The following is an 8,133-nucleotide window of genomic DNA, read 5'->3' as shown; positions in this document are numbered from 1 at the left end:
ACAAACTAGAGCCGTGGAGCTATAGCCAAATGGTTTGAGCACATTCTAGCCTAAATAGCCTAGATTAATTGGGCCACAATACAACAACACACATAACGTCACAGGGTCACCTGTAAAATACAGTGATGGATTAGTTCCTGCCCGTCTAGATGCATTGCGGCAACCAATTGTTGCGTGCCACGTCATCAACTGTGCAGTTAGGCATCAGATTGCTATATGATAAGATGTGGTAAACGTATGTGTTAAATACCTATCCAGGCGTTGTAAGATCTGGCATCGGTCTGCAATGTAGTCCTGCGGGATGAGACCCCCTTCCACTTGATCTAGTGACACTGCAAGTGTAATCATGCCAAATCGCGGACCGAAGCTGATTAAGTTATATTCATCAACTTCGGGACACGCTACAACTTCAGGGAGCAAGTCATTAGAAAATGTGTGTCGAATCTAGGCAATAATGTGAACAATATAAAATATTAATATTTCTATAAAAATGACTCACAGGATACAGAGCATTGGCCTAAGATATATTTTGGCTGGAAGCATTCTGCTCTTTAATGTCAGGACCTTTTATATCAGTTTGGACCTTCCCCCAGGATCTCTGTCTATGGCGTTCTCTGCCTTTGAATTCATACACTGCCCGCAGAAAGAATTCAGCCATAAACATGTGCGGATGTTAGTTGCATTTCAACAGAACGAAAGTAGCCTCATGACCCCACTGATGAGCATGCATGTGTTTCCCTTCCGTCCATTACACGTTTGTCTTTGTGAATCTCAGTTACTATGAAAATGATTGAAAGACCTTGTAAAGGCAAGCACAAAAAAAACAGACTCTCTCGTCAATGATCTTTTTCTGTTGTCTTAATGCTGAATGGAGGCTGGAGAAACACAAATGTGTGTGTGTGTGTGTGTGTGTGTGTGTGTGTGTGTGTGTGTGTGTGTGTGTGTGTGTGTGTGTGTGTGTGTGTGTGTGTGTGTGTGTGTGTGTGTGTGTGTGTGTGTGTGTGTGTGTGTGTGTGTGTTATTAAAGTATGATGAATCGATGACACTTCAAAGGGAAAGGGGATAAAGAATTAAAGCTCCATAACAACAAAGACAACAGGAGAAAATTAGTCAATGGATTTCTGCTGTAAAGGTCAAAGTTGGGGAGGTTAAGTCATTCATTTGGACAGCTTTCCTTCTCGACTGAGGCCATCAATACTACAACAACAGGCATAATCCTGAAGTCTAATTGAAATGATAGTCCTGAGTCGGGTCTAATGGCACCTCTAATGACTTCCGATCACCCCCCCTTGGGCAAGGGTTAAATTCTCACTAGAGCCCTTTCTGTCTGCATGCCCCTCTATCTGTATCTCTCTTCTTTATGTGATGACTTCACTACTAATACATTTGTAAAAAAATAAATTTAAAAAGCCAACAATTCCCACGTCGTTACGTCATCGAATGAAAATGTTTTGATTTTAAATTCCGTAAAAAACAGCGTTAAGGTTCACGGAAACACGTCGATTCAAACAGCTGGTGACATGGCAACATTTTAAGCCGTGTCATGTTGCTTCCAGCTACATAGATGCTTAATCTTATTATGGTGGTACCTAACTATCAGTAAATGCATTCTGACAGAGAATATATTAATAACGTTTTATGTGTTGCTACGACAGTGTGAGCATGTGCGTGGGTTGTTAGCGTGACAGAGCAAATAACATACAACAAAAGGATAAATAAACAATTGGCAAAGCTTTTTAAAATTCTATTCTAACTCTAAAAAGCTCTCACAACTGGTAATGCAAATGTCTAATTTTGATCAACAAAAAGTGAATCATTTCAGAATTCTACAAAAAAACAAGTCATTCTAATAAAATGATCAGCAAATCCAATGAGATACAAGAAATCACCCAAGAGCCCAGAAATGATTGTTTATGTTGGTTTGATGTGATAGTTCATGTCAAGGCGGAGTCACTTACAGGTGAGCCACAGAGGGGGCCCGCCGGTGGGGCAGAGCTCGTGTGCCGAGGTGAAGGGAATCCGCCATGTCAGAAACATCCAGAAGAGCCCTGTCTATCTGCCCATCAACGGCCACACACACGAATGGAGCCCGGTCTGCTGCCTAGCTTCATCCTTTGCCAGCCCTCTCTTGCACGACGACAGCACGCCAGCGGCGCTTAACTCCGATTGCTCCGTCTCAGGGACAGTAGAGAGCACGACCTCACCGAAACAGGATTAGCTATAAATAGGCATGCATATCCGTCCAGGGGCTGCTGCGTGGCAGTGGCTCAGTCTTTGCCTGTGTGGTACTCTGTAGCACTAGAACGCTAAACACTTGTGGAGTAAATGACTAAACCAGTGTACCCTCACTCAACCCCACCCTACTTCACCCACCAGTCATTGGGTTAGCTATAGCTCCAAGGGATTTTGGGGGTGATGGGCAGGGGATTATGTTAATCAGACTCCTTTCCCGTCCCCTTTGTTCTACAGAGGTACTGCCTCTCACAACGCCCCCAACTCCCCAATTAAGAGATCAAGCCAAGTATCCCATGATCAAGGCCTCATTTCACCTCACTACTGCTGTGTTTTACACATACTGAAATGCAGTGCACATGTCGCACATGAATGCACACACCCTCCCGTGCACAGATGCCCACATTCAGAGGAGGATTAAACTACACTGCACCTACGCACATGCACACACACAGCCAGATTACAGACGCACATATACACACGGCACAGAAGGATTATACACAAATGCACACACACACACATACACTGCAGCTAGACAGCAGGATTAGAGGCACACACAAGTACACACACAGAAAGAGACAGATAGAGAGAGAGATTACAATGCAGTTCAGACCCGGTTGCCTTTGCAGAATGTGCAGATCTGATATGTAGGGCAGCAGAGGAAGAGGACATTATTTAATGCAATCTCTCCAAATAATACCATACCCTCCCTGCCAGTGAGTGACCCTGTTTGAAAGCTACCTTAACTTGACATTCGCCCAGGGCAACCACAAAGAGTGATGAGCCATTGAAAAGCATAGCGACCAGGCTGCGTTTCTCTACCATGTCAGCTTCTTTCTGAGAGGATTGCTTGTTGCTTGTGGCTCCTAGGTATTCGATCCTTTAGACAAAAGGCAATTCCACAGTAACGGAATGCCGCTTTGACTCAGTTGTTCACGTGAAAATGCATACCAAACAAAAAACATTGATTTCAAAGTTCAACAAACCATGCAAGTCTATACACAAGGACTACTTTTAGTACAAAAACTAATTTAGTGGGAGAACTGTCCAGATGCAAACTTTGGTCATTTTTATGTGACCACGTTTTCCAAAAACGTTAAATACCTGCTCCGAATTCTGATTAGATGATGTCTGCATAAAGAATGGGGTATCAGCTATGACATGACACCTCAAGTTTGAAAAAAAGTCTCTTTCGGTTATTGAACTACAGCAAGTGAAGTAGATTTACACCTGATAGCTGAGTTACGGTAACAGATTTACCTCATGGGCCTCTGATCTCTACTACACAGAAATGCATAATTATGGATACGAATGTCATTCTCCCCATGTTTCACGTTTGGACATCAAAGCACAGCACAGTAGAGTACAGTGCACCCAAATTTGTGAAACAAATGTCTGTGATAGGTTCAAATTTGCTAATGGAATTATGAGTTTTAATCACTTCATTATTAATAATCAAAATTGCTATAAATTAAATCACTATAACTAATTGATACCATTACTTGTTACCCCTATGAACTTTCATTATCCTTCCTCCTCATGCAGTTTTTGATAACAGAGTTACAAGCAACAAGGCAATATTACTTAAACTTACAATTCCTTTCTCCAAAACAACATTTTGATATGTTGGCAGGGGTCTTTATGTTAACATTATTGTGTTTTGATATATTTCTGATACCTTTTAATACTTTTTCTGGTAAATGTTTTCTAAGACCCCGTTTCCATCTGTTCACCTTAATAATTTTGAAAATGGAAAATGGTTGAAAAATGTAACTTTATTCAGGGAACAGTAGTTATATTCATAACTGTACGTTTCCTTTCAGTCGGTCACTCAGCATAACATACGATGGGAAAATACAATCCCACCCCAGACTGGATCAGACGGTACCAATCTATGGCAGCCCAAGCACACACAGGTTCCACTGGCTTCAAAACGAGTTACAGAAGCAATCTTTTTTCCCCTAATACTTACCGAGAAGCCTGAACTGTCAGACCCCCATATAGGGAACCAGAAACTGCTGCAAATTGGCTATGCGCCCTGACCATAGAGTCCAAGTCCATAGACCCCACAGTTCCAAGAACTGTCTGGGAACTGTGGTAACCCGGGTTAAATGCGGAGGCTGCACAGTGGTCTAAGGCACTGCATAGCATCGATCAGAGTCTGGGAACTGTGGTAACCCGGGTTAAATGCGGAAGCTGCACAGTGGTCTAAGGCACTGCATAGCATCGATCAGAGTCTGGGAACTGTGGTAACCCGGGTTAAATGCGGAGGCTGCACAGTGGTCTAAGGCACTGCATAGCATCGATCAGAGTCTGGGAACTGTGGTAACCCGGGTTAAATGCGGAGGCTGCACAGTGGTCTAAGGCACTGCATAGCATCGATCAGAGTCTGGGAACTGTGGTAACCCGGGTTAAATGCGGAAGCTGCACAGTGGCCCAAGGCACTGCATAGCATCGATCAGAGTCTGGGAACTGTGGTAACCCGGGTTAAATGCGGAGGCTGCACAGTGGTCTAAGGCACTGCATAGCATCGATCAGAGTCGGGGAACTGTGGTAACCTGGGTTACATGCGGAGGCTGCACAGTGGTCTAAGGCACTGCATAGCATCGATCAGAGTCGGGGAACTGTGGTAACCCGGGTTAAATGCGGAGGCTGCACAGTGGTCTAAGGCACTGCATTGCATCGATCAGAGTCGGGGAACTGTGGTAACCCGGGTTACATGCGGAGGCTGCACAGTGGTCTAAGGCACTGCATGGCATCGATCAGTGTTATGCAGGTGAAGGAGGACCCAAACGCGACTTAACAGAAACAGAGTTTATTAATGCTCAAAACCGAATAACTGAAATCCTCTAGATAGTAGAGGGGAAAACAACTGGAGAAGCGGCCACAGACTGCAGGTCGTCTCGGGTAGGCGCAGGCCGTAGTCAACTGAGACACCTGCTCACACGCAGCGTCTGAAGAAGGCACAAAACACGACAGGACAGGGTGATACACAATCACGGCAAAAAACACGACAGGACAGGGCGAAACGCAATTACAGCATGGAATACAAAACAAGGAACCGATGGAACAGGAACGGATCACAAAGGAATAAATAGGGAGTCTAATCAGGGGAAAGGATCGGGAACAGGTGTGGGAAGACTAAATGATGATTAGGGAATAGGAACAGCTGGGAGCAGGAACGGAACGACAGAGAGAAGAGAGAGCGAGAGAGTGAAAGGGGAGGGGGAGAGAGAGGGATAGAACCAAACAAGACCAGCAGAGGGAAACGAATAGCATGGGGAGCACAGGGACAAGACATGACAATAAATGACAAACATGACAGTACCCCCACTCACCGAGCGCCTCCTGGCGCACTCGAGGAGGAATCCTGGCGGCAACGGAGGAAATCATCGATGAGCGAACGGTCCAGCACGTCCCGAGACGGAACCCAACTCCTCTCCTCAGGACCGTAACCCTCCCAATCCACTAGGTATTGGTGACCCCGTCCCCGAGAACGCATGTCCATAATTTTATGTACCTTGTAAATAGGTGCGCTCTCGACAAGGACGGGGGAGGGAAGACGAACGGGGGTGCGAAGAAAGGGCTTAACACAGGAGACATGGAAGACAGGATGGACGCGACGAAGATGTCGCGGAAGAAGCAGTCGCACAGCGACAGGATTGACGACCTGGGAGACACGGAACGGACCAATGAACCGCGGAGTCAACTTACGAGAAGCTGTCGTAAGAGGAAGGTTGCGAGTGGAAAGCCACACTCTCTGGCCGCAACAATACCTTGGACTCTTAATCCTGCGTTTATTGGCGGCTCACCGTCTGTGCCCTGTAACGGCAAAGTGCAGACCTCACCCTCCCTCCAGGTGCGCTCACAACGTTGGACAAACGCTTGAGCGGAGGGAACGCTGGACTCGGCAAGCTGGGATGAGAACAGAGGAGGCTGGTAACCCAGACTACTCTGAAACGGAGATAACCCGGTAGCAGACGAAGGAAGCGAATTGTGAGCGTATTCTGCCCAGGGGAGCTGTTCTGCCCAAGACGCAGGGTTCCTGAAAGAAAGGCTGCGTAGTATGCGACCAATCGTCTGATTGGCCCTCTCTGCTTGACCGTTAGACTGGGGATGAAACCCGGAAGAGAGACTGACGGACGCACCAATCAAACGACAGAACTCCCTCCAAAACTGTGACGTGAATTGCGGACCTCTGTCTGAAACGGCGTCTAACGGGAGGCCATGAATTCTGAATACATTCTCAATAATGATTTGTGCCGTCTCCTTAGCGGAAGGAAGTTTAGCGAGGGGAATGAAATGTGCCGCCTTAGAGAACCTATCGACAACCGTCAGAATCACAGTCTTCCCCGCAGACAAAGGCAGACCGGTAATGAAGTCTAAGGCAATGTGAGACCATGGTCGAGAAGGAATGGGGAGCGGTCTGAGACGACCGGCAGGAGGAGAGTTACCCGACTTAGTCTGCGCGCAGTCCGAACAGGCAGCCACGCGCGCGTGTCACGCTCGAGTCGGCCACCAAAAAGCGCTGGCGAATAGACGCAAGAGTGCCTCGAACACCCGGGATGACCCGCTAACTTGGCAGAGTGGAGGCCACTGAAGAACAGCCAGACGAAAGTGGAAACAGGAACGAAAAGGAGGTTACTAGGACAAGGCGACGCAGTGCGTGCGGAGTGCTGTTTAACCTGTCTTTCAATTCCCAGACTGTTAACCCCGACAACACGCCCATAAGGAAGAATCCCCTCGGGATCAGTAGAAGCCACAGAAGAACTAAACAGACGGGATAAGGCACATCAGGCTTGGTGTTCTTGCTACCCGGACGGTAAGAAATGCAAACTCGAAACGAGCGAAAAACAACGCCCAACGAGCTTGACGGGCATTAAGTCGTTTGGCAGAACGATGTACTCAAGGTTCTTATGGTCTGTCCAACGACAAAGGAACGGTCGCCCCCTTCCAACCACTGTCGCCATTCGCCTAGGGCTAAGCGGATGGCGAGCAGTTCACGGTTACCCACATCATAGTTGCGCTCCAGATGGCGACAGGCGATGAGAAAAATAAGCGCAAGATGAAACCTTATCGTCAGACTGGAAGCGCTGGGATAGAACCACGCCCTACCTCTGAAGGTCAACCTCGACACAATGAATTGTCTAGTGACGTCAGGAGTAACGAGGATAGGATGGACGTAAAACGTTCTTTTAGAAGATCAAAAAGCTCCCTGGGCGGAACCGACCACTTAAAACACGTCTTGACAGAAGTAAGAGCTGTGAGAGGGGCAGCAACTTGACCGAAATTACGAATGAAACGCGATAGAAATTGCGAAACCTAAAAGCGCTGCAACTCGACACGTGACCTTGAACGGGCCAATCACTGACAGCTTGGACCTTAGCGGAATCCATCTGAATGCCTTCAGCGGAAATAACGGAACCGAGAAAAGTAACGGAGGAGACATAAAAGAGCACTTCTCAGCCTTTACATAGAGACAATTCTCAAAAGGCGCTGTAGAACACGTCGAACGTGCTGGAACATGAATCTCGGGAAAGTGACTGAGAAAAATCAGGATATCGTCAAGATAGACAAAAACAAAAATGTTCAGCATGTCTCTCAGAACATCATTAACTAATGCCTGAAAAACAGCTGGCGCATTGGCGAGACCGAACGGCAGAACCCGGTACTCAAAATGCCCTAACGGAGTGTTAAACGCCGTTTTCCACTCGTCCCCTCTCTGATGCGCACGAGATGGTAAGCGTTACGAAGGTCCAACTTAGTAAAGCACCTGGCTCCCTGCAGAATCTCGAAGGCTGATGACATAAGGGGAAGCGGATAACGATTCTTAACCGTTATGTCATTCAGCCCTCGATAATCCACGCAGGGGCGCAGAGTACCGTCCTTCTTCTTAACAAA

This window comes from Oncorhynchus gorbuscha, unplaced genomic scaffold (assembly GCF_021184085.1).
Source record: "Oncorhynchus gorbuscha isolate QuinsamMale2020 ecotype Even-year unplaced genomic scaffold, OgorEven_v1.0 Un_scaffold_3753, whole genome shotgun sequence".
In the NCBI taxonomy this organism is placed as follows: domain Eukaryota; kingdom Metazoa; phylum Chordata; class Actinopteri; order Salmoniformes; family Salmonidae; genus Oncorhynchus; species Oncorhynchus gorbuscha.
This window is presented reverse-complemented; position numbering follows the sequence as displayed.